This window comes from Eumetopias jubatus, unplaced genomic scaffold (assembly GCF_037043125.1).
Source record: "Eumetopias jubatus isolate StellerSeaLion01/CBP00866 unplaced genomic scaffold, mEumJub1_p1.0 scaffold_4, whole genome shotgun sequence".
Taxonomy (NCBI): Eukaryota; Metazoa; Chordata; class Mammalia; order Carnivora; family Otariidae; genus Eumetopias; species Eumetopias jubatus.
This window is the reverse complement of record NW_028274810.1, coordinates 104,595,240-104,620,274: the sequence shown is the minus strand read 5'-3', so window position 1 is coordinate 104,620,274 and position 25,035 is coordinate 104,595,240.

Here is a 25,035-nt window from a genome sequence, read left to right as displayed (position 1 = left end):
ACCTAAATTTATTGGAAAACCAATGAAACTTTTAGAGGACTAGGAAGAGAAAATATCTTTATGACCTCAGGGTAGGAAAGAATTTCTTAAACAAGATATAAAAATTAACAGTAGCTATAAAGGAGAATACTGATAAATTTGGCTACATTAAAATTAAGGATGTCTGTTCAATAGAAGATGCCATAAAGTGAAGACTAAGACCCAAGAGGAATCTGTGTCTGGAGGAAAATATTTGTGATGCAAAAATCTAACAAAGAAGTAGTATTAAGAATATAGAAAGGAGGCCATGGGAAACAGAGAACTGAACCGGCATTTTCTAGAAGGGGACACATAGTCCATGCTTCTGGACAGACACCCCAGGCCCCACCTCACTGGGGATGGGGAAGAAGCAAACTCAGGCAGGTCAGCAGTGCCCTCCCCACTGAAACAGTGTCACATTCTGACAGTAGTGCCCTTAGAGAGAGCGCACTGGAGTACATTGCTCATAGGAGAATAAACCATTACACCAGCTTTAGAAATCCAGTTGGCACTTCTGGTGGGTGGGCAGAGAAGCTCCCTGGACCCTTGTCCCTCCAGGAATGTGCCAGAACAGGCTAAGGGTCTTCACGGCAGCACTGTCCAGACCAGAAAGACTCTCAGTAAAGCACATGCCCGCCTGCAGGAGAACACACAGGTCCACCACCGCATGCGTGTCGGGAGGAATGCCACACAGCAGAAAAATTAATGCAGAGATCAAGACCCATCCAGAGCGAGGTGTCCGCCACCTCCCCACCTCCCTCTCACATTCCACTGTGGGAATTTGTCACTGCAGCTGGGCACAAGTACTGAATTTCAGAAGGAAGTAAAACTCTCAGTCACCAGATAGTATGATAGCTTCCTAAAATACCTTAGAAAATTGTGACAGAAGCAAGTCAGTGCGATGAAAGAATTCAGGAAGTGTGTTGTAACAAAGTACCAGAGACCAGGAGGCTTAAACCACAGAAATTTAATCTTACATAGTTCTGGAGGCTGGAATCCCACATCAAGGTGCCAGCAGGTTGGTTCCTTCTATCCAAGGAGACAGAATGTGCTCCACGCCTTGTGCCTCGATCCTGGCGGTTTGCTTCCATCGTTGCTAGTCCTTGGCTTGTAAGCACTGCTCGACACCTGACTTAATGTCCATGTGGCACTCTCCTTGTGCGCATGTCTGTGTCCTATCGGATTGGCGAAACTTCCTCCGGTATAACCTCATTGTAACTAATGACTTCTGCAACAACAGTCTTTCCAAATAAGGTCATATTCTGAGGTCCTCAGGGTTCGGACTTCCACATATGAATTTTTGGTGGACACAAATGAACCCATAACAGGAAGGCAGCAGGACATAAAATTAAGATGGGAAAATGGCAAGGATGAGAAAAGCTCTAAAACCTAATGCAACAAGAAATAATTGAATCCAGCTCTCTTTCAGCTGAATAATATAACCATGTTGAAGGAGGGGGGAATGCCAACACCAAAGACTAGATACAGGACTCTGATGACATACCCTCAATCCAGGGAAAGAAGAGCAGACCAACCTAGACCTTGGCTCAGGAGGTTTGGTTTGGGTGGTGAGGGTACAGTGACTGTGGAGCTATTTTTTGTGTCTCCCAGGATTGGGCACAAGAGTAAACACGTGAAGGTGTTGAGAGGCAGAACTGTCCTGTGATCGAAGGACACAGAAGTATAGAGTGGAGGAAGACATGGAAAACTTGTGGGGCTGGACTGGAACTGGAGTTTTCAGGGTGAACGGGTGGGACATACATGAGAAATCAGTGGGGCTCGCTGATGGAGAAAGGACACTGGGGCTGCCATTGAGCACGTCTGGGCTAATAAGAGCATCACAGTGAGTAAGTCCATAGTGGTAACAAGTCGGTAACTAGCGCTGAACAGATACGTGAGTCAGTGAGGGAAAAGGGAGGGCTTTTGCTCAGTGAGGCACTGGCTGAGAAGTGTGGAGGAAGAGTAGCACATCACTGCCCAACAACTGGGTGAAGATGGGTTTTGGGGAGAGTCATTAATGGATGCTGTTAGGGTGGAGGGTTGGTGGGGACAGAGTATATGTGTGGTCCCAAAGGGCTTCACATAGTGGAGGAAAGAAAACAGTACCCACGAAGTGGAGAAGCCAGACAACACCTTGAAGGGTGATGCAAGTTGGCGTCACCGACGGGAGAGTGGGTAGACCTCATGAGGTCTCTTCAGTGTTTGCTTTACAGCTGGTCGTTAAGCTGCAGGGAGATGTTATACACACTCTTTTCAGTGTATGACATTTCATAACACATTTTTAAAAAGGCAGGGATAAATGTAATGACACTAACCCCTAGCCCTGACATATATATATTTTAAGCGGTTAAGGAAACCTAAGCTCAGTGAAGTTTAGAAATTGGTCAGGGCTGGATTTGAACCCGATTCTATGGCTACACAGCCTGCACTGAGTCTCATGCTGTAGGAAAGAGCCCAACTCAAGACAGGGAAGGGGGTAAGGAAAACCAGCTGGAACCAGGTGCAGAAGGGACTCGTTCTGTCTCCACCCATCTCCCCTTGCGGGACCTCGGCCCACGGTCAGGCTCTTCGATGGGCTTAGGAGGACAGTGATACCCAGTCCTGTGTTCACTGGCACCTTTCCCAACTTGACCGAAGGGGCTCTAGGATGGATTTCCCCCAGATCAATTTAAATTAAAAAGTAACATCTGACCAGAAGGATGGGAAGTGGCAAGATCACGCCCACCCTGCCAGCAGATTACAATCTCTGTGTCTGGACCGTTCCAAGTCCTTCTTCCGATGACACTGGAAATAGCCAAAGGAGCTCATGCTCACCTGGAAGGTGGGAATAACTGTGGCTCCCCTATTGGGACATCCATCACGTGGCCAGTTGGGCCCACAGCTGTCACGTTTGCCCGGAGTTCTCTTGTCCTGGGACCCACCTGGGCTGTGGCTGAAAAACACCAGTTCCCCTTTACTGTTCCGGACCTGTGTTGTCTGGGGCTCTGTAGTCTTGCTTCTGTTAATGACCGGATTTTGATCTAGTAAATAATTACTTCCTAAGTGGTATGTGTTTTCAGTGTTTGGTGAGGTGGGCAACTGTCAAACAATTTGATTTAAATCCCCTGTAAGTCAGCTCTGTTTGATGTGTTTTCCTCTGTTCCTTTATTCCCCAGTGAAAACATACATACATTTAAAAATAAACACAGGTGTTGGAGGAGATGTTTTGAAATGTTCTCTTGTACCTGACAGCTGTGCTCTCTGTAGAAATTGCGACGATTGTTTTTACCATAATTGCTCAAGTTTTCCTCCAAGCTTCCAAAGTATTAACACTTGAGTGTATTATTGTAGAAACTTAGCAGAGCAGGAATGTATTACCAGCTCTCCTAAGATATTACCAAGAGCTTATGGAATCGTAATGTGATTCTTGTAAGTCTCTCGGAATAAAAACAGATGATCTTTCTCATCAAAATGTAATCCTTGTTGAGTTGAGCAATTTGGTGAAAAATGCTTATTTCTGAGACACTCAGATTTCTTCATGCTGGCGTCCTGCATCTGTTACAGAATGAATCACCTCTTTTGGTCCAGTCATGGTATCAAATCATGGCAAACCCACCTGTGTTTCCTGGTGGGGGGGGCGGTCAAAAACAGGAGGGACTTCATGTGGTGCGGAGGCTTTGTTGGTTGGAGATTAGCTACAGGAAAGGATGTGATGTTTTCCTGCTCAGCTGTGTTTATTGGGGGGGAGGGGTGTGGTCTGAGAGCAGCATAGCTCCTGTCACAGCAACCCCTTGGGCCCGTCTCTGTTAGAGATCTAATAAAGAACAGTTTGCTGGCCCTGGACCCCTCATGTAGAATCAGCATCCGAGAGCCCATGCTAGGGTCCGTGGCTTCCAGAGACGTGGTTTTGCTTTGTTTTATGCACACAACCCAAATGCAAATCATGCAAAGGGCACGCCGTGCAGGGTCGGTCTTCCGTCTGTGTCCCGTAGGCTCCCAGATAGATGTCTTATGGTTCTCTTCTCAGGTTCTTGGCTGAAAATGTCCAAGGCTGGAGGGGGGTGGAGGGCAAGGCGGGCAGGCATGCCGACTCTGATGGTCTGCCCACAAGCAGTCCTTTATATATATGCCGACATGGCCCTAGAGACCCCTTTGCAGGGACACGTCCACAGTTACATCCTTATTTTAACTGCAGCCAAGCAGTCCTTTGTATGGATGTATCATAATCCTTCAACCGATCCTCAGTGGATAGAGATTCAGGTTGTTTCCTGAATCTTTTGCACAAGATGTTTCTGTCGTTGAGTGATGAAAATCCAAAGGGTAAATGCCTGGAAGTAAGTTTCTGGCTAAAATGGTACCTGCTCTCCATTGACCTGCAGACAGGTTGTCACTGGATTGTGACCCGCTTTGCCCAGTGCCTGTCAGGGTGGGGAGGGCTGCATCTCTACGCCGAGTTCCCTTATTTTTGACTGTTGTCTACCTCATACTGAAAACACATTTCTCTGATTAGGAGTGAGGTTAAAAGTCTTCACTATGTTTAAGAACCACTTGTGCTGCATTTTCAATGAGTTTTCTGTGGGCAGCTGGTTGTTTTGTTATAGATTTTTAGGTACTCCTCATGCATTAAAGAAATTAGCTCTCATCTATAATAGAAATGAAATCTTTTCCCCTCCTACCCTCCCTCCCCTCCTTTGCTTCTTTTATAATATTTTCAGTCCACATTTGTCTTTTGACTTTTCTCCTGAGGCTTTTGTTTTGCCTTGCAGAAAATTTTTATTTTTACCTAACCAAATATTGTACAAACAATTATTTCCTGTTTTAAACCTTTTTTCATTTACATCTCTGATTCATCTGAATTTACTTCAGTGGACTATGTGAAGTAGAGATCTAATTTTCTCGTTTTCCTCCAGATAGCTACTCTGTCGTCCCCAGTCCCTACTCTCTCTGGCACTTGGGTCATGCCCTGAGAACTAATACCGTCCCATCCTCCCCTGTGCTCGGATAGCACAACTGTCTAAGATGCGATGTTGTGAAGGTCTGTGCTTTCAGTATCCAGCTTGCTTTTCGTCTACCCAGGACAGCATTTTGAGTTCTTCCATGTTGTATTGGTTCCATTTTAGTGCTGAGTGTATTCCCTTGTATGACTATTGCAGTGTGCTCGCTCATTCACTTGTTGGTGGGCATTTGGGTTGTTTTTGGCATTTGGCTGTGATGAATAAAGATGTGATAAACACTCAGGTCAAGTTCTTGTGTGGGCATAGACTTTCATTTCTCTTGCATGAATACTCGGCAGTGGAACTTGGGGATAAATTGTAAGTATAGTCAGGTTGTTAAGAACTTGGCAAGCACTGTCCCAGTCTGGCTCTAGCATTTCACATTCCTGTTAGCAAGAATGAATGTCTGAGCTGCTCCACGTTCCTGCCAACACTTGGTATTGAGTTTAGCCATTGTAAACCCATGGTGGTGTTTCCACTGCGGTTTTCATTTGTATTTCTCTGATGACAAAGTTGAGCTTCTTTTATGTGCTTATATGACACCTGCATATCTCTGTTCACATTTTTTTGCCCAATTAAAAGAAATTGTGTTGCCTTCTCCTATTGAATTATAAGGGTTTAAACAATATATATATATTCTGGATTCAAGTTCTTATTTTATTTATACATAAACATATATATATAGTGTGATATAAATATATAAATATAATGTGATCTCCCCCCACCCACCCCTAAATACTGGTTGTCCTTTCATTTTCTTAATAGTACTTTTTAAAGAGAAGTTTGAATTGGAAAAAGACCAATTTATCATTCTTATCTGCTATGGTTTATTTTTTACATCTTATATAAAAAACTTTGCTGCCCCAAGGTGATGAAGATTTTCTTTTACATTTTGTTCTAAAAGTTTTACAATTGTAGCTTTACACTGAGTTTTGGATCCATATCAAATTAATGCACATCCTCTTCAGCATCTGGTATTGTCAGATTTTTAGATTTTAGCCATTGTAATAATAGGTGTGTAGTGATATCACATTATTGTCTTATCTGTGATTCCCTGATGACGTATAATGTTCAGCAACTTTGCATATGTTTATTTTCCACCTGTGTATCTTCTTTGGCAAGATATGTGTTCAAATCTTTTGTCCATTTTAAATTTGATTTGTTCATTTCCTTATTGTTGAGTTTAAAGAGTTATTTGTATATTTTGGATAACGTTCCTTATCAGGTAAATCTTTCACAAGTAATTTTTTTTTCACTTGAGGCTCTCCTTGTTATCAACGGTATCTTTTGCAGAGCAGAAGATTTTGTTTTGATAAAGTCCAACTTATCAAAATTTTCTTTCATGGGTTGTGTTTTTGATGTTGTATCTAAAAACTCACCGCAAACATCATGTGAGTTTCGGTAGATTGTCTTTCAAGGAATCAGTCCCTTTTACCTAAATTACCCACCATGTGGGCACTGAGTTGTTTGTAATATTCCTTTATTACACTTTTAATGTCCATGGGATGAGCAGTGAGGACCCTTCTTTCATTTCTGACAGTAGTCGTTTGGGTCTCCTCTCTCTCTCTCCCTCTCTTTGTTAGCCTGGCTAGAGACTTTGTATATTGATTCCATATACTGCAACCTTGCTTAACTCAGCTATAAATATTTTTTTGTATATTCCATAGGATTTTTCTATCTACAAGGGCATATGATTTGCATATAGAGCCAGTTTTACTTCTCCTTTACCATTCAGATGACTTTTAATTCTTTTTCTTGCATAAAAGCCATGGCTACCATCTCCAGTTACGTGTATTCCATGGGGAGGGTGAGAATGGACATCCTTGCTTGTTTCTGAACTTATGGGGAAAGCATTCAGTTTTTCACCATTAAGTATGTTACCTATTTTTTTCTTTTTTCTTTTTTCTTTTCTTCTTCTTCTTTTTTCTTTTCCTCCCGCTCCTTTTTCTTCTTTTTAGGTTCCCTTTCTTTGGTTGAGGTAATTTCCTTCTGGTTTCTTGAATGCTTCCAGTCAGGAAAGGGTGTTTTATTTTGTCAAATACTTTTCTATGTTTATCAAGATGAATAGGTGGGGTGCATAATCCTTTCAGTCACTGCCATGGGGATTACAATCAACTTAAAACAATCTCAATCCAATTAATACTGCCTTAATTTCAATAGTGCACAAAAGCTTTTCTCAATACAGCTCTATTTCCTCCCTCTTCCTTTGTGCTAATATTGTCATACAAATTACATCTTGACATTACAAGCCAGTCAACGAAGTTTTGCAAATGTGCTATGGGGTCCTTTTAGATGAGATAGGAGAAGAAAAGAGTTATAACAAATACTGTCTTTATTTTTTATCACAGCCTTAATATTTACCTTTTAGTATTCACCTTTATTGGTGCTCCTTGTTTCTTTTGATAGATTTGTGTTACTGTCCCATTTCGGCCTGGAGTACTCCCTTAATATCTCTTGTAGGGAAGGCCTGCTAGCAACAAATTCACTCTGTTTTTTGTTAATCTTGGAATGTCTTAATTTCTCCTTTTCTGAAGGATAGTTTAACCTGATATAGAATTCTCACGTGGCAGTTTCTTTCTTTTGGGACTTTGACTCTGTCACTCCCTTGCCTTCCAGCTTCCCTGGTTTTGATGGGAAGCCAGCTGTGAAGACCCCTTGTGTGTGACATGTAGCCTTGCTCTTGCTACTTTCAAGATTTCTTGTATTTGCTTTTCATCTGTCGGTCCACGATGTGTCCACATGTGGCTCTCTTTGATTTTGTCTACTTGGGAGTTTGCTGAGCTTCTTGGTGTATAGATTGACTCTTTCATCATAGTTGGGAATTTTTTTTTTGTTTGTTCATTATTTTCAGATTTTTTTTTTTCCTTCCCTTTGTGCCTCTGCTGTCTTTCTGGGACTTCTATTATGCACGTGTTGGTGTCCTTGGTGGCATGCCACAGTTTTTCTTTGTTCCTTTTCTCTATGTTCCTTAGACAGGATAATCCCAATCAACCCATCTTCAAGTTTGCTCATTCTTTCTTCTGCTAGTTCAAATCTGATGTTGAAGGCCTTTAGTGAAATTTTCATGCCAGTTGCTGTACTTTTGTAACTCCAGAATTTCTATTTGGTTCTTTCTTATAATTTTTATCTCTGCATTGATATTGTGTCTTTATTTTTTTTAAAGATTTATTTATTTACTTTTTAGACAAAGACAGCTCAAGCAGGGGGAGGGGTAGAGGGAGAAGGAGATAATCCTTAAGCAGACTCCCTGCTGAACTTGGAGCCTGATGCGCGGCTTGATCCCACAACCCTGAGATCATGACCTGAGCTGAAATCAAGAGTCGATTGCTTAACTGATTGAGCCACCCAGTCGCCCTGATATTGTGTCTTTAGTGAGACATTGTTTTCTTACTTTCCTTTAATTCTTGAGTTGCGGTTGCCTTTAGACGTGTAAAAATATTTATAATAACCTATACTAATATTTATAATAATAATAAAATCTGTTTAGGAATTCCCATCTGGCCTCTCTTAAGTAAAGTCTCTATTGACTGCCTTTGTCCCTATGTATTGGTCATACTTTCTGGCTGTGTTGCATGTCTTGTAACCTTTTGATGAATACTCAACATTCAAAATAATTAATGTGACAACTCTGAAACTTAGGCCCCAACCCCTCCGCCCACATTCATTTTTGGTGCTGTTTGTGTACTGACTTTTTTGGGACCAAATCTGTATTCTTTGTTGTCTGTGGCCAGTGAAGCCTCTACTCAATTAGCTTCATAGTCGGCTAATGATTTGACAGAGATTCTCTTAAATTACTTGAGTCAATAAGTCTCCTGGCCTCTGCTGTGGGGCTTTTGTGCATGTGCCGGGGCATGTCTTCAATGCCTGGGCAGGAAATTTGCAACTATGCCTTAGCCTTTCTCTTCCTGCCTGTGCAGAGTGTGAGCACCATCTGTCAATGAGAGAAGAGGACCTTCCCATTGCTCCCCAGTCACTCTCATCATTTCCCAGGCACTGCACAGCCCTGTATGTGCTTGTGGCCCTTTAGATTACTAGGAATAAGTCAGAGCTTTTCAAAAACCTCTGTTCTTATTTCCCAATGTTTTCATTTAGGTTTTCTCATCGACCTCTCATCAGATCACTTGGTAACACTGTCCCCAGCAGTTGCAATGTTGAACAGCCCCTGGATATAGGGCTGTTCTTACTGAGTGATGTCTGTATCGGGTCAGATGGAGACAGTGGGAATGGAGCTTTTTCAGGGAGCTCACAGGTCAGTTAGTGACCATCCTTTGGGTTGTTGCTTTTTAGGGAGCTCCAGACCTGTTTTTCTTTCTCCAGTGGCTGCCAGGCTGCTGGTTTTTACAGCTACCATGATTGGGAGGCTGTTGATTTTGAAGCCTACCATGTAGCTGGGAAGAGGGCAAGTTAAAATGCCACAGGGCTCACCGTTCTTACCAAGAGTTAGCCATTTTTCTTGAGTAAATTCTTGCATTGTTACAAAACTTTGGTAATCTCCATAGTTTTAAAAAAACTTGACTTGGACAATTTTTACCCCATGTTCTCATTTCTTTATGCAGGAGTGGATTTCTGGAGGTCCTAACTCTGTCATGGTGGATCTAGTATTCTATTTCAGGCAGTCTGACACTGAAATCTGTGCTCATACACTGTACATGATGGTTTCTCCTCCGGTGCTGTCTTGATTATTGCCACTTTCCAAACTCATAACCATATAATGAAATCCTAGCATCACATTTGTCTGTTAATTCTTCTAGTGTCAGAAGATGAAGTCTTCCTGGGAAGGCCCATGGAGATCACAGAGGAAGCTGCTGGAGCCCCAAAGAGCCATAGACAGGCCATTTAGCCATTTAATTTTTCCGGGGTAAGATTGGTCCTAGTGATTCATTCTGTGCTCTCATTAGAGCAATTATCCAGTTAATTGCTCTGATCTGGATTTGGCCGAGGCAATTGCTGCAGCTGGGGAGCCCCAGAGAACAAACAGATGGACGTCAAGGAGCATTCTGAAGGAGGCCTGGGTAGATAGGCTGGTCTCTGTGCCCCAAACGTGCTGTTCAGCACTAGCCACCCAGCGTTTATTGATAGGACTGGCTCCTCTGGAATGGCTTTCCTTCTCCTCTCTGCTGCAGTCAGCAAATGAGGAGGATGGGGAAGTTTCAGGAAAGGTGACCTCTGAAACTGGGAAGGAGTGGATATGAGGCTGTTATCTGAGAGGACATCTATCAAGTCCTGGATCATGGCAGGGATATGCAAAGTCACCTAGGTGATGGAATTGTCTCCAGGCCAGCAAGGTTCCACTGGCACCCAACCTTATTGTTAAAATAGCTAAAAATAGGATGTTTCAATCAGAAATAGGTGGATTATGTTGCAACTGCACAGTTTGATTCTGTTCCCTCACTCCCTTAGAGAAACACATCTTAATGATACCCCTCCACTTGGTTAATGGACTTACTTGGTGATCATTTCCCTGATTCCCCAGCCTGCAATTGGAGTGGACATACTTGGATTGGTTAAATCCCTACTTTGCTCCGTAGCTTCAGGGTAAGAGCTATTATAGCAAGGAAGACAGAGTAAAAGTCTCTGGAATACTGGTCAAGATAATGAATCAAAAACAGTGCCATATCCTGGGGGATGGCAGCCACCATAAAAACCCAATACATACAAGGATAGCCCCCATCAGATCCACATCTAATTCAACAACCCAGTGAACAAAAGCCAGATAGGCCCTGGGGGGACACCTGTGGATAGCTGCAGACTTAGTCGAGCAATGGAGCTGATTGTGCCACTGTGCTGAGTTTGGAGAAGGTGGACACAGACTCAGGCAGCTGGGTGTTGTCATTGATCTGCCAAATGTGGTCTTTTCATTCCTTATCAGGAGACATGAGAAACAGTTTATACCCACATGGGTAGGCCAAAGTACACCCTTTGGTCTTTTATCAAGGGCTCATATTTCTTGCCCTGACATAATCATAGCCCAAAGATATGTGGACAATCTACAAAATGATGTTCTGTTTCTGCAAAACATCACATTGGCCCACTCTATCCATGACATCATGTCATTCAAACTAGATGAGTAATTAGTGGCAAGTATATTGGTGGCCTTGATGAGGTATGTGCACTCCAGAAGGTGAGAGAAGACCCCTCAAAGTTTCAGGGACCCACCACATCAGTGGTATCCTAGGGCCCGAGTCATGCCAAGATAGTCCCTATAAGATAAAGCATAGATAATTGCAACTCATACCTCCCACAAGTAAGAAGAAAGTGCAATGCTTAGTATAGGCCTCTTGGGTTGTAGAGGGGGCATACTCCCCACTTGGGAATTCTTCTTGTATTCTTTTTTGGTGATAAACATGAAAAGCTGCCAGCTTTGAGCGGGGCCTGGGGTAAGAAAGGGCTGTGGAGCAGGTCCAGACTGTAGTGCCAGTAGCTTGCTACATGGGCCACATGACATGGAAGACCCTGTGAGAGTCAAGGTTTCTATGGCAGAAAATACACATGGGGAGTTTACAGCAGTCCAAGTGGAAAAGTCCCTCAGATTCCAGAGCAAGGACATGCCATCTGCCGTGTGAACGTTCTGTTAACACAAGGATTTTTGCTTGCTTTATTCACTACAGGATCGCCAGGGGCTCCAACAGTGTCAGGCATGGAGGAAACGCTCAATGAATGTTTGCTCAGTGAGCTCGCGAATCAAGTGAGTGAATGTCCTTGCCAGTGCTAAAGGTTCCCATGCTCCAACCTCTGGCTACCTGTTGGTCTTGTTTCTTATTTGTTATCATTTCGTCTCATGCACTCTGGTTCCTGACTCCAGCCTCACGGATCTCCTACTTATTTCTCAATATGCAAAGCTCAAAGCTGCCTCCCACCTCAGGATCCTCTTGCCTGGGACATGTTCTCCTAGATACCACATGGTTTCTTCCTCACTTTACTCAGGCTCTGCTCCTCAAAGAAGTGGTCCACACACCCTGGTTAAAAGAGAAGATCCATTACTTCTTGCTCTCTGTTTTTCTAAAGCAAGCCTTTCCTCTGATTGCATGTCTCCCTCTCAGCAAACAAGTTCTGGGTGGCAAGAGTTTGCTTTATTCACTGCAGTTGCCCTATGTACTACAACAGTGCTTGGTGCATGTCAGCACCCAGAAAATACTTGCTAGGGACAGCTTAAGAAATGCTGGATGCAACAAGCTAAGCCATTCTCTTTCTTCCAAGATTGTTCTGAGTCTTTAGCATGCATGTATCCTATAACATATGTACATATGGTATAATGTGCCACAGAGTTCCAAGAGGGAGAGGCAGTGTGAAGAATTTCCAAAACCTCTTTCATTGGAGAAAAAAGTTGGCATCTCTTAGGGCAGTATACTACAGGCTACATTTGGGGAAACTGCACGAAGGTAGTTTTGGTCCAAAAGAGGGACCCTGGTAGGTAGAGCCAGCCTGCCCCCTTTTCTCCCTGCTGTCAACTCTATGACTGTTCTGCATCTGCTCTTCCAAAACTGACTCCACATCAAGGGCCATCTTGGGTCCTACTTACCCCAAGACATCTTCTCTAGCCTTGCTAATGACTTGGTATTCTTTTTTTGTTTAATTTATTTATTTGACAGAGAGAGAGAGCACAAGTAGGCAGAGCGGCAGGCAGAGGGAAAAGGAGAAGCAGGCTCTCTGCTGAGCAGGGAGCCGACCCTGAGCTGAAGGCAGCTCTTAACTGACTGAGCCACCCAGGCGCCCCATGACCTTGGTATTCTTGCCTATCATCATGAATTGACCTTGATACTAAAAAGGGAAATGAGCCCACAGGCCTGCCCACACTTCCATGTTGCTATTTTACCTGTGTATTTCCATCTACCATACATGCATGTATACCATAATGCTTAGATGTCAGGCTTGTTGAGGGCGGGGATCAGGTGTTGCTTTCATTGGAAGCCTGATCAAAATGAACTACCTGAGAGCCACAATGGCTATACTTCCACCTTTGGGAGGAATCATTTGAGCCTTCTTATGAGCTCTTGAAGTCTCAGGGAGAGGGGACTACATAGTTAGGATGAGTTCAAGCCCCATGGGGTTCTGACTAGGCAGGTGGATTTTGGGGATCAGCCCTCAGACTGGGGGTGCAGTTGGAAGTGTTTCTCTGGAGTGGCCTAAAGCAGAAACAATCATAGCCAAGGGTCAATGAAAGTACAAATATTTGACTTCACATCCAGAGGGTTCTTAGCTTAGACACTGGAGGAAAGCCAAGGGTTCCAGACATGGATTTCAGGATATTGGAACTACAGAGCAGGTGCAGGGAAACTCAGGGTCCAGGCAGACTGGCCCACAGAGACCTTTAGTCTTACCATCTACTGCTGCTGGCAGTCAGCTGTGTGAGAGGGAGCTCAGTAGGTTTTGAGAGAAAATTGTGTAAACAAACTGATTTCTTGTTGGAAACTCTAGTGCACAAAAGCTTTCAGCAGCCCCGTGGAAGGAGGTGCTTGTCAGTGAAGAGCTCAGACCAGGGTTTTCAAGATTGCATTTGATAAGACTCACAGCAACTCTCCCCTGGGTAAGTTCTCTGGAGAGAAAATGCCTGGCCAATCATCACTGGAGTGATGCTTGTGATTCCCATTATAGATTAACCTGGCATGGAAGGCATTGCAGGGCAAGACTGTATGGGCATTTCTTACAACTTTAAGTGGATTGGTTGGTAATAGACTTTACCGGTTAAATCCTAATGTTGCTGTCACACAGGACTGGCTTTAGGCTGTGTTGATTTGTGCAAGTGGTTTAATTTGTTAAAACTCTGTTTATTCCTGGAATGGGTATGGGATTAAATGATGTAGTGATTATAAGGTACACAGCACTATTATTAAAGTTGTTACCATCATCACCATCATCACCATCATTATCACCATCACCACTACCATCATCATCACCATCATCACCATCATGATCCCATCATTGCTAATGTCTATTGAGCTCTTGCAATGAGTTTTAGCTGAGCAAATAAAATGAATTTTAAATGTTTTGGTGTAGAAAAAACACAGAGGGTGGGAATTAAGTTTCTTTTAAAAAGCCAAGATTGCCTGAGTTTAAAAACTAGGTTTGAAAAGAACTGGGAGCTAGTTAATTCTCTTTGTGGGGAAAAAAAAAACTCAAATGAAAGAACTACTTGTGTCTCAGACATTCCTTCTGAGATCTTTGTCCTAATCCCTGAAGTATATATTCCTTTACTGAGGGTCTTTTCATGGTAAGCCTTTTCAATTTTTGTTTGTTTAGAAGTATCTTTATCTCACTGGGTTCTTCTAGATTGACAGTGGCTTTCTCTCTGCAGCTCTGTGTTGTTGCTGTCATGCTGTCTTCCGGCACCAGCTGGTGCACAGTTGAGACGTCTGTTGTCAACATAGTTGTTCCTCTAAGTAAGTTGTCTTTCCTCTCTGACTGCTTTTAAGATCCTTGTCTTTGATGTTTTATGGTTTTGTAGGATTCCCACCCCCTCGTTGGGTTGCATTTATATATTTTATTTCCCTTCATCAATTTGCAACAGATGGTTGCAATATTTGATGGGTCCTTGTTCTGGGACTATGGGATCTGTTATTGAACAAGGCAGAGGTAAGACCCATAGTCTTAGGTTCTAGTGGGGATATAAACATATATAATTAATATAATATAATCCATATATATATATATAAATATAATGGACAAAAATGTGGAGGTTAAGTGGTATGGGGATGGAGTGATCACAGAATCAGAGAAAGGACAAGTGTCATTGAGAAGGTGACATTTGAGCAAAGATGTAGCTAACTATACTTGTCACATCTGGGCATTGATGCTTGCCTTGTAAGGCCCAAAGTGACTCAAAATCTCTACTGTCTCCCTACACATCACCAGGGTGAGCCAGCACTCTGTTTCTGGCTGCCTCTTCTTGCCTCTCATGCATTCGTTGTACAATATTTTGTTCTTCCTGATCTTGATATGTCGCCAAGATACTCATCACAGGAGGGGACTTCTGATGTATGGCCTTTCTCTCTCCCACTCAGGCTCTGAACAATTTCTGGAATAAAACCACTAAAAGAATTGAGGTCAAAATATCACCTTTATTCCTGCTAGAGGCCAACCAGGAAGAGCAGCTTAGTGGGTGAGCCAAATGGGCATCGTGTCTCAGTCAGCTCAGGCTTCCATAGCAAGATGACACAGACTGATGGCTTACACAGCAGATGCCTGTCTCTCACAGCTCCAGAGCAGGAAGTCCAAGATCAAGGGGCTGTCAGATTTGATTGTTGGTGAGGACACTCCTTCTGGTTTAAAGATGGATGTCTTTTAAAAATTTATTTGAGAAAGAGAGAGCATGAGCAGGGGGAATGGCAGAGGGAGAGGGAGAAACAGAGTCCCCACTGAGCAGGGAGCCTGACACGGGGCTCGATCTTAGGACCTCGGAATCATGACCTGAACCAAAGGCAGACACTTAACCAACTCAGCCACCTAGGCGCCCATGATGGCTGTCTTCTTGATGCGTTCTCATATGGCTTTTCCTTGGTGTTTGCACAAGGAGAGAGTGTGCTCTGGTCTCATCTTCTTAGATGGGCACTAACCCCATCATGGGGACCCCACCTTATGACCTCATCTAACCCTGATCACAGGCTCCACCTGTAAATACCATCACAATAGGGTTAAGGCTTCAGCATATGAATGCGGGGGGGGGGGGACACAAACATTTAGTCCATAGTAGCATGTAAGGTTTACTTGGTCATAGGCAGCACTAGACGGTGGAAGATTCTCCATGCAGACACCTGCCCAAATAGGACTGAGCACTTAGCATGCCACAGAACAGAGAACTGAGGTACTTGCTGGGTAGAAGGAAGGGGAAGGCAGAGCTGGGCTGTCATTCTTCCTCAATTGACTGATCAGACAGATAAGGAGGAGGAAGCCTGGACAGAGGCCCCAAGTCCCATTACTTAAATTTCATTCACAGGAAGGAAGCATTAAGTGTGGCTAGATGCATTCCTCATTTGCAACCATTATTATTACTTTATCTAATTGATGCTTGTTTAGACCCACCCTCATGCTTGCCTCAGCCTCTGCTTTGCCTTCCTTTGTGCATCTGGCACCTCTTTTTGTGGATTTAATTCCCCACTTTTGGACAAACCCGTTTAATAATGCAAAGACAAGGCTAGCTTCTGGATTCTACTGTCATGTTGAGAAGCTGGTCGTAGGTCTGAGCCTCATTACCTTTCCAGGTGACCTGTCTTTTCTCACTCATCACTTTCAATGGTGTCTTTGTGTCTTTGATATTCTGCAATATCACTATTGTGCATCCAGACAGGCTTTATACGTGTTTGTACTTCTTGGGATCCATGCTCACCGAATCTGAGGGGTCAAGGCTTTCATTTATTCTAGAAAATTCATTGCCATGACTTTCGTATTTTTCTCTCCCTCATCCCCCTTCTGCTCCTTTTCTGGAAAGCATAGACATTTGCTGGGCCCTTTTCATGCTATCCCCCGTGTCTCTTAACTATTTTTAAAAATTAAAACCCATTCATTCAAATTCCGTGGTTTATTTGGCTCATGTTGAAATGCATCTGTTAGTTTTGTTTGGTACCCCACCTTCTCTTACCGTTCACGTCCCTTCATCTGTGTCTGTCACGCCCTCCTTCCCTGCACTCTCCCGCAAGGCAGCACCCTGCTCAGTGCCTTGCTTACCTTCACTTGCTGGACAAACGTTGTCCCACCGGAGGACTGTCCTCACGTTTCCCGGCAGCAGCAGCTCTCTGCGGGACCGTCCAGGCTCCCAGCCTGCCTTGCTGTTTCTTCTTTGCCTTTCATACCACTCACTGGCAGAGGGCGGACCTAGATGCCCATTACGTGTAGTCTGAGCCCCTCGCTGGAGGAAAAGCCCCGGGAGAGCAGGCACCCCGCTTCATCCCCTGTGATAGCTCTGGAGCGTCTACGAGGCAACCAGACGGATGCCTGAGTGCAGAACGTACTTAACATCCCTAATCTAGATCTCCCAGCAGAGCTTGCCTGGGTCTACTCTTGCCTTGTTCTTGGGCTGTCGCCCGTGCCGGATTGCGTCCTTGTGTGTTCTAACTGGGGCTCAGGCTCCTCTTTAACAAAGCCCCTCCCCAGCGAGGCAGATGGTGGAGGGTTTCAGAGCATGGCTCTGGAGCCAGACGGCTGCGTTTAAGTCCAGCCAAATGGCTCTGCCACTGACCAGGGGTGTGACCTTGGAGGAATTACTTATCATCTCTGTGTCCTGGTTTGCTCACCTGTAGAACAAGAATGATGGTGGGGGCTTTGTGTGGCGGTCGTGGAGATTCACCATTTCTCTAGGTGGTGCTCTTGGAACAGAGTGGGCTGTAACCTCACCTGTACGGCTGGTCATCTGCAGGAATGTCTCGTGGCCGGCGAGAGGGTGTTCTTCCAGGGCCTTCGAGCCTCTGCTTCCTGCACGTGTCTGTCTTTTGTGTTGCTGCCCCAGCCTGGATGTTCCTGGACTGCACAGTGTGTAAGACTCTCCCCCTGGTGTCCTTGAGGGCAACCGTGATTATGAGTGTGCAGAGACACCACCCCACTGATCCTGGGTGGACACACAAGGGCCTCAGTACCTTGCGTTGGAAGGCTGTTTTGTTCAGCCTACCTTTCTTCAGAGGCCCCTCCAGACGGGCTTGCACGTCCAACTCCCTGCCTGCAGGGTCTGCGGCCTCATCCGTGTCCTGTGTCGGTTATGGAGACCAAGATGTGTTCCTTCCCCAGCACACAGGCAGACACACATGCAGATGCACGCACACACACACACACACACACACACCCTGGGAGCTGTGGCCTCAGCTCAGGTGCTCCTCATTCTGCTTGTCAGTCTCTCATTCTGTTTCGCCCCAGGGCTTTCCCTCACCTCTGGTGAGCTGGGCAGCACATCTGAAGTCTGTTTGCACATTTCCCCATCATCTCTAGGAATCCCAGCAGGAGGATTTTAGGCTAGTCTGTCACATTCCCAGAGGTGGAAGTGTGGGTGGTTTTGCTCACACTCTGCCTACGTTCTCTGCACTTTGCTTTTGTCCTTCGTGATGCGCCTCAGGGATACTTCATGGAGCTCCACGAGCCCGCTTCACCATTTTAGGTGCTGTGTACTATTCCCACACCTTAGTCCACTTAGTTTTCCTGTTGATGCTCTTCGATATTTTTCCAAGTTTTCAATATTATAAGCAATGATGCAGTAAAACTTTGTACATGTCCACCCATGCATTCTGGGAGTTTCTCTGTGGTAGAAACAGGTGGTTTAAATGGTGTTTAATTTGAAAGCATGGCCAGAGTTCTCTAGACAACATCAGCTCACGCTCTCACTGACGACGTGTGAGCGAATGTGCTTCACTCCAACTGCAAACAGAAGTCTTACTGTTAGTCTTGTTTGCAGTATGGTGATAATGAGCTGCAGAGAAAGGGGAAGAGAGAGGCAGTGGTCCTAGTTTGGAAACTGTCCTGAGGGTTTTCTGCAGGGAGCGAGGGAGATACCTGGGGAAATGCATTTCAGAAAGGAAACAGCAAACACAAAAGTCCTGGGGCAGGAGGGTGGCTGGAGCGGAGAAAGGAAGAGAAGAGGGAGTTTGAAGAGTGTTGGGAGCAGATAGGCTGGGGCTTGGGGGTCTCCGTGCAGATACTGGATGTGATTCTGAGTGAGGTCAGCAGCTGTCAGCCGCCTTGGAGCCAAGATGGGCAACAGTGGCTTTTGTCTTAGGAGGGTCAGTGTGGCTGTTGTGTTGAGGAGACTCTGCTTGGGGACTGGGCAGATGTGGGGAAATCAGTTAGAAGGTTCTGGTGGAACAAGGAGGCAGGTGGTAGACCAGGAGGGAAGCAGTGGAAGTCATGAGAAGTGGTTGAATTGGCATCTATTTTGAAGGTAGAGCCAACAGGATTTGCTGAGAGATTTCGTGTGTGTGTGTGTATGTGTGTGTGTGTGTGTGTGTGTGTGTGTGTGTGTGTAAGATGCATAGACAGACAGATGGATAGATGCATGGATGGCTGGCTGGCTGGCTGGATGAATACACAGATGATAGACAGAAGACAGATTGCTGATAGACAGACAGATGGAAAGGTGCATAAGAGACAGAGAGAAAGGGAGAGAGAGGAAGGCAGGGACCTGCAAAGTTTGGGGCACATGTAACTTCGTGGGTGGGGGTGCTGTTGGTTGAGACGAAGAAGAAAATGAAGAGCAGGTTTGGGGGAGCATCAGTCAGCTCAGCAACCATCACAAACACCACAGACGGGGGGCTTAAACACAGACATTGATTCCTTGAAGTTCTTGAGGCTAGAGGTTCTGGATCCAGGTGCTGGCAGATTCAGGGTGGGGAGACCCTGTTCCTGGCTTGCAGGTGTCACCTTGTTGTGCTCACATAGCCTTTCCTCTGTGCATTAAGCAGAGAGAGAGACTCCTGTGTCCCTTCCTCTTATAAGGACACCAGTCCTGTTGGATCAGGGCCCCCCCCCCGCATGACCGCATTAACCTTAATGACCTCCAAATATGGCCACACTGGGGGTTAGAGCTTCAACATGTGAATTTTGGAGGGGACACAATTCAGTCCATCTCCCTTGATTTCCAGGGGGAAATCAAGTTTATTTTTGATAATGTTCAGTTTGAGATGCTCACCAGACCACCAGGCAGCGTGTTCAATCCAGCAGCTGGATGTAAGACTCTGGAGTTCCGTGGGGGGGGGATGATGTAAATTTGGGAGCTGATTGCGTGAAGTCAGTGGTTAAATCCATGGAGAGACCTAGCAAATGGCCCGGGGCATGCAGACCGTTGGGGCAGGTGTTCCTGTCTCAGGAGTGCTGGATGTGGGGTTGCCTGTGTGTAGAACTGAAGGCCCTCTTTCTTCTTGGGTCTCTGAGGATCCTACGTTCTTGACAACTGGGCCATGCGTTCAGTGTGACGATTGAGCATTTCACCAGGCGCTCCTTGGGGCTGAGGCAGAAGGGTTTCAGGTTAGTTAGCTTTGTCTTTAGCGTCAGCAGGCGCTGGCCGAACACTCCCCAAAGTGATCACGTCTGTTTACTATCCCAACTCGAACTCCCCTTTTTAAAAGAAATTGGCATGGGAAGACAGAAATGGGAATGTTGGGAGAATCCTCCACCTCACTCACCTGGATGGGCTCTGGACAGGGGTGGGACACTGAGGCAGCGGGGGTGGGGGACACCGCGGGGCATGGACTGGTGGCCACTGTGCCCACCTCCTTGGACAGAGGGGCTGCTGCCTGGGGACCTGGGAATCTGCTCTTTGTTGTCTTGCATCTCATTTTCAGCTATTGGCACTGTGAACGAGGTAACCCTTTGTCCTGGGGCCATCCTGGGCATCATAAGACTCTCGGTAGCCTCCCTGGCCTGTACCCACGAGATGCCAATACCACTCCCAATCATGACAATCAGAACCGTCTCCAGCCACACCCCTGGGGTAAACCACTATGTGGATCAATCGGGCTCCTAAAGACAAGAACACTGCAGGTCTACTTGGATGGATTGTCTCCAGACAGCTTTTTTTTTTACCAGTTTGAGCAAACCGGTGTCATCGTCCTGAACCCGGGGACCTCTCCTGCATCCTGGTATCTTCTTTTGCTATAAGTCACACTGCATGCATCCCCAATTACACAAATCAAACACGGTAATCATGGCTTAATAAAAATTAAAATAGTTTATGCTCAACAAATGATTACCTTGCCATCCAGGCAAAAGAGATGACTTCTGGCCCACGCCCAGCCCGCATTTAGCAGCTGACTACTGAATCGATGACAGTCATATTTTAATATGAATTATTTGTACACAGCTTGAGGATTTCATCCAACACGAACCATCAAACCGGGAAGGCTTAAAAACGGAATCTCTTTGCATAATGAACCAGCCAAGGGGACATGCTCCAAAATAAGACATTGCAAACACTTAAGCTGGGCAGCTCGGGGCAGGGCAGACTGCAAGGCAATTTGTGGGGAACCTATTCAGCCCACCGGCCCCAGCCTGGGGTGATTCAATGATCCTTTTCCTCGTCATTAGCCTCAAGCCCAGCTGCCGCCGCTGAAGGCTTGAATCTTAATAGGATTCGAGCAGACACACGCGGCACCTTCCCCGGGACGCTTCTCCGGAGAATGCCTGTGAACTCTGCGTGCTCTGCCCCCGAGAAGGCGCAGGGCCTGGGGGAACAGTGCTAGACCAGCAGTCTGTGGCGACGGACGGGGCCCCAGGGCCAGGGGCAGAGGGGACAGCCACCCCAGTGCTCAGCAGCTGCGTTTCTTCTCACAGGAAGACGAATCTCTCACCTCCCTCGTAGTTTGCAGAAAGAATATGAAGCAGGAGAGGTGGTGCTGACAAACTACTAGCTGAGCATTTGCTACGTGCCCAGGAGGGTGCTGGATCTGACCCACCCCTCAGAGAGGCCGGCTGCCTGAGCTAGGCTCGCCTCCAGCTGTCTTTCCCATGACACACGCATCTCTCTGAGCCTCAGGGTTGTCACCTGTAACGTGGATGAATCACAGTTCACCGCCGCTCTGTCTTCTTCCCAGACCTCTGGCCGTCTCTTGTCGGCCAAGCCAGTCAGAGACAGAAGAGCAGGAGACTGGGAGCTGTGACCTTCAGGGCCAGCTCCCAGGACACAAACCTGTGAGTGGTTGGTGAATATCAAGCCCACTCCTGGGCAGGGCGAACACAGCGACCAGATGGGATGGGGCGCCCGGCACAGAAGACTCTCTGCCAGACTACGCATATAGCAGCCACGCTCCTCACAGAAGCCAAGATGCTCCCTTCCTGCCCCCAACCCTCAACTGGGAAAGGAAAGAAACGGCTCCTTGAATTGCTTTTGACTCGGGGATAGATAGCGATGTGTGGGAAGAATCTGGAGAAGCAGAACATTTCGTATTTATACAGGAAAGCTTTATTAGTGTTCTGCATTTCGCACCACGGTCTCCTCCCCTCCCAGGTGCACACCACCTTCTGTTTCCAGAGGGCATCTAGCATGAGCATCCTTGACAAGCATGAGCCCTGGAGCCCGCCCAGGCCCCAGCTGGCTCTGTGGGTGTCCAAGGCGTCCTGGCTCTGGAGGATTTGCCCCCCACAACTGACTTGCCAGGGCCTCCAGTTAGGGATACTGGGTTTTTCTTTAGTCTTCCAGCTCTGAGTGGGTAAATTCGATACCTCCTGCCCGTTGGGGACCTTAGGTGTAAGTCAGGGGTCTGTTGCATTGGGCAAAGTCACTTTCAGTGACAAGGGATTAAAACCAGCTTTAAGGACCTGGAGCTCCAGCTCATCCACCACACTGAACAGAACCCACAGGGAGACCAGATTTGGCCCCGGCTTCCACGGGAGCCCTGCTATGCTGGGAGGAGCGCTGGAGTGCGGCAGAGCATGCTGGCAGCTCACGGGGAGCTAACATCTCCATTCATCAGGTAACTTTCAGCACCGTCCCATACTGCTGGGCTGTGAGAGATGGACCCTAAATCTCAGCTGCCCGCACGAAGGGCTCCCAATCCTGTGGGTGACCCAGCGAAAGGAGCCAGGGCCCGAGGGCATGCTGAGAGGGTCACCACCTGGTACCCCGGGGACAGGAGGCCACTGCTGGAGAAGTGCGCAGATGCTGGGGGACAGTTAAGCAACAGAGACACTGGGAGTGGAGGGAACCTTCTAGAAACTCATGTGGGGCATGGCCCACATGCCTAGCACTCTGCTCTTCCCTAACACGTGTCACTCACGCTGTGTCTCGTGCTCCTAACGGGTGATGCTCTCCTGACCTCATCCCTGTGGCTGGCAGCGTCCCTTTCCTCAGGCCTGGGTTTGTTCTGTGTGTTTCTCTCTCCTCAAAAACAAGATTCAAAAACCAAATTAACATAGGAAAATTCTACCACGGAAGCTTGCAAGCTTCCGTGGTAGAACACACTGGGTAGAAAACTGAGCCCTGATGAAGCTGCACCAGAGCCAAGAGCCATACTGCTGCTAGAAGCAAGGAGCAAACAGTTTTCAGGCTGAGAGGGTCGGGAGGAGCCGGCCCAGCCCCTTCTCGGCTTCATCACCAGGCTGCTCTATTGCCAAGTGACTTTTTCTACCCGGAATGCTTGGCCCTTAGCAGCTTTGACTTCTGTCTTTGAAGCCTCGTTGACCAATGCTGTCCGATGCAGCTCAAATTTGCTTTTTCCTATTATTTCTCTCCCTTGGATTTTTCAAAATAGAGGAGAAAGGACTAAAAGGAAAGCAAAGGGAATCGGTAAACAAACACAGAGAGGCAGGACGGTGTCCCTGGGTCCCCAGCTTCCTCATCTGTAAATGGCTTTCAGTGGATGACAGTCAGGTCTCTCCTAGTTCCATGCCCCTGACCTGCTCCCTTACAGCTGGCCTGGGGCTCTGTTACTCATCTTCAATTAAAAGTGTCTGTTCCAGGAAGACAAGAGCCGCCGCTCTGTTGAATGTGCCTCCATATTGATTGCGTGGAAATTGGCTGTGGGTACAGGCTTTTGGTGGTTGATTCATTATTTTCAATCAAGCAGCTTGTCAGGCTGTTAGGGTAGTCAGAGTCTCTGGGGTGTAGGCATGATCCAGTTAGGTCCATTACTGAGACACAACCCAAATTAACCCAACCATCAATGTTTCCCGTTAATGGGCATCTGGGGACTCAGTGCTTAAAAATCTAACAGGAGTCTTATTTTCCATGGAAACCTATCATGGTAAACGAGGAACCTCGTAGTCCTCTGAGAGAAGCCAGCGGAACTAGGGGCTGGGGTCTGTTAGGGACCGCCGCCCAGCTTCCCCGCGTCTCAAGAATAGCTACAGCATGATCCCACAGGGCAGTGGTGCCTCGGGGACCTTTGTGGTCCTCTGTGGGTTTTCCCGGCACCACCCACACGTGCATTTGCATCCTGAGACATCACTTAGGGTTTTCTCAGGGCAAGTTTCAGAAACCACCCCCCCCTTATGTGGCTTAAAGACTTCTTGTGACTCCTTGCTTCTAGCAGCAGTATGGTTCTTGGCTCTGGTGCAGCTTCATCAGGGCTCAGCGCTCTGGCCAGCACTCACCCTCCCATCCCTGCATCTTGGTGTTAGGATCATTCTAGGCTGCCCTGCACAGGCACTCACCAGAGGCTGCAGGGGCTCTTGGGGGTGCACCTTCCCCGTCCCATATGGATAAGAATGATGCTAAACCAATGCTTCTAGCAGCACCCTCAGAATCCAGAGAAGGCTCTGCCTTCCCATGGTCTTCAGGCAGCATGGGGGTGGGGCCTGTGATTGGCCACACTGGTCCTGGTGGGACTCTGGAGCCGGCGTGCTTGGATGCCCTCCAGTAACACGGCTGGGAGTAGAGGAGGAGTCCCTCCTGGGGCAGTCAGGGTATGGGGAAGCATCGAATCCACCCGGCTGTTCTCCCCACTCTGCAGGTGTCTGGGGCAATACCACCAGTCCCCAGGAGGCCTGAGCTTGTTTGCAGGTGGGAAGACAGATGCCTCCCTCTCCGGATGGTGACTGGGCACTGGTCCACCCTGTCCTCCTCAGCTGAAGCCCTGGGTGAGGACGGTCAGGGAACCAGGGTCAGGCCTCGGCTGTCCCCATCCAGGCAGCCCCCCTGCACTGTTGGACGCTCCTGCAGGACGGCCACCTCCGGACCGTGGGGGGCCCTTCTCCCCTTCGCTTCTCCTCATAAGGAGGTATCACTTCCTCTTTTACAAATTAACCTAAATAGTAAAGAAAAAACACATAAATCCATTTTTGTAAAAAATCCCAATGATATAAATGTGACCCGCTCCCCTCCCCCCAATTCTTACTTCTTCCTCCGAGGCCACTATGGATCCTTCCAGACCTTTCCAAGCCTCTCTATACGAGACACTTTTATTCTGCATTACTTCCTGGGGGCATCAAGGTTTATGCTTTTAATGCCTGTCCTGTAAAGTGTGGCTTTCTGCCATTTGCCTCGACAGCACTCATTTCAGGTCTGGATGTGGTTCCAGCCTCTTTGGACCCCGATGGACAAGACAGGTCAGCCGTTTGTGCCACCCAAACTCTTCCTGCTGTTACGAATGAGGACCGTGAGGAAAAGCATGTTTCTGGACTTGGCCCTTGAACCCTGCCC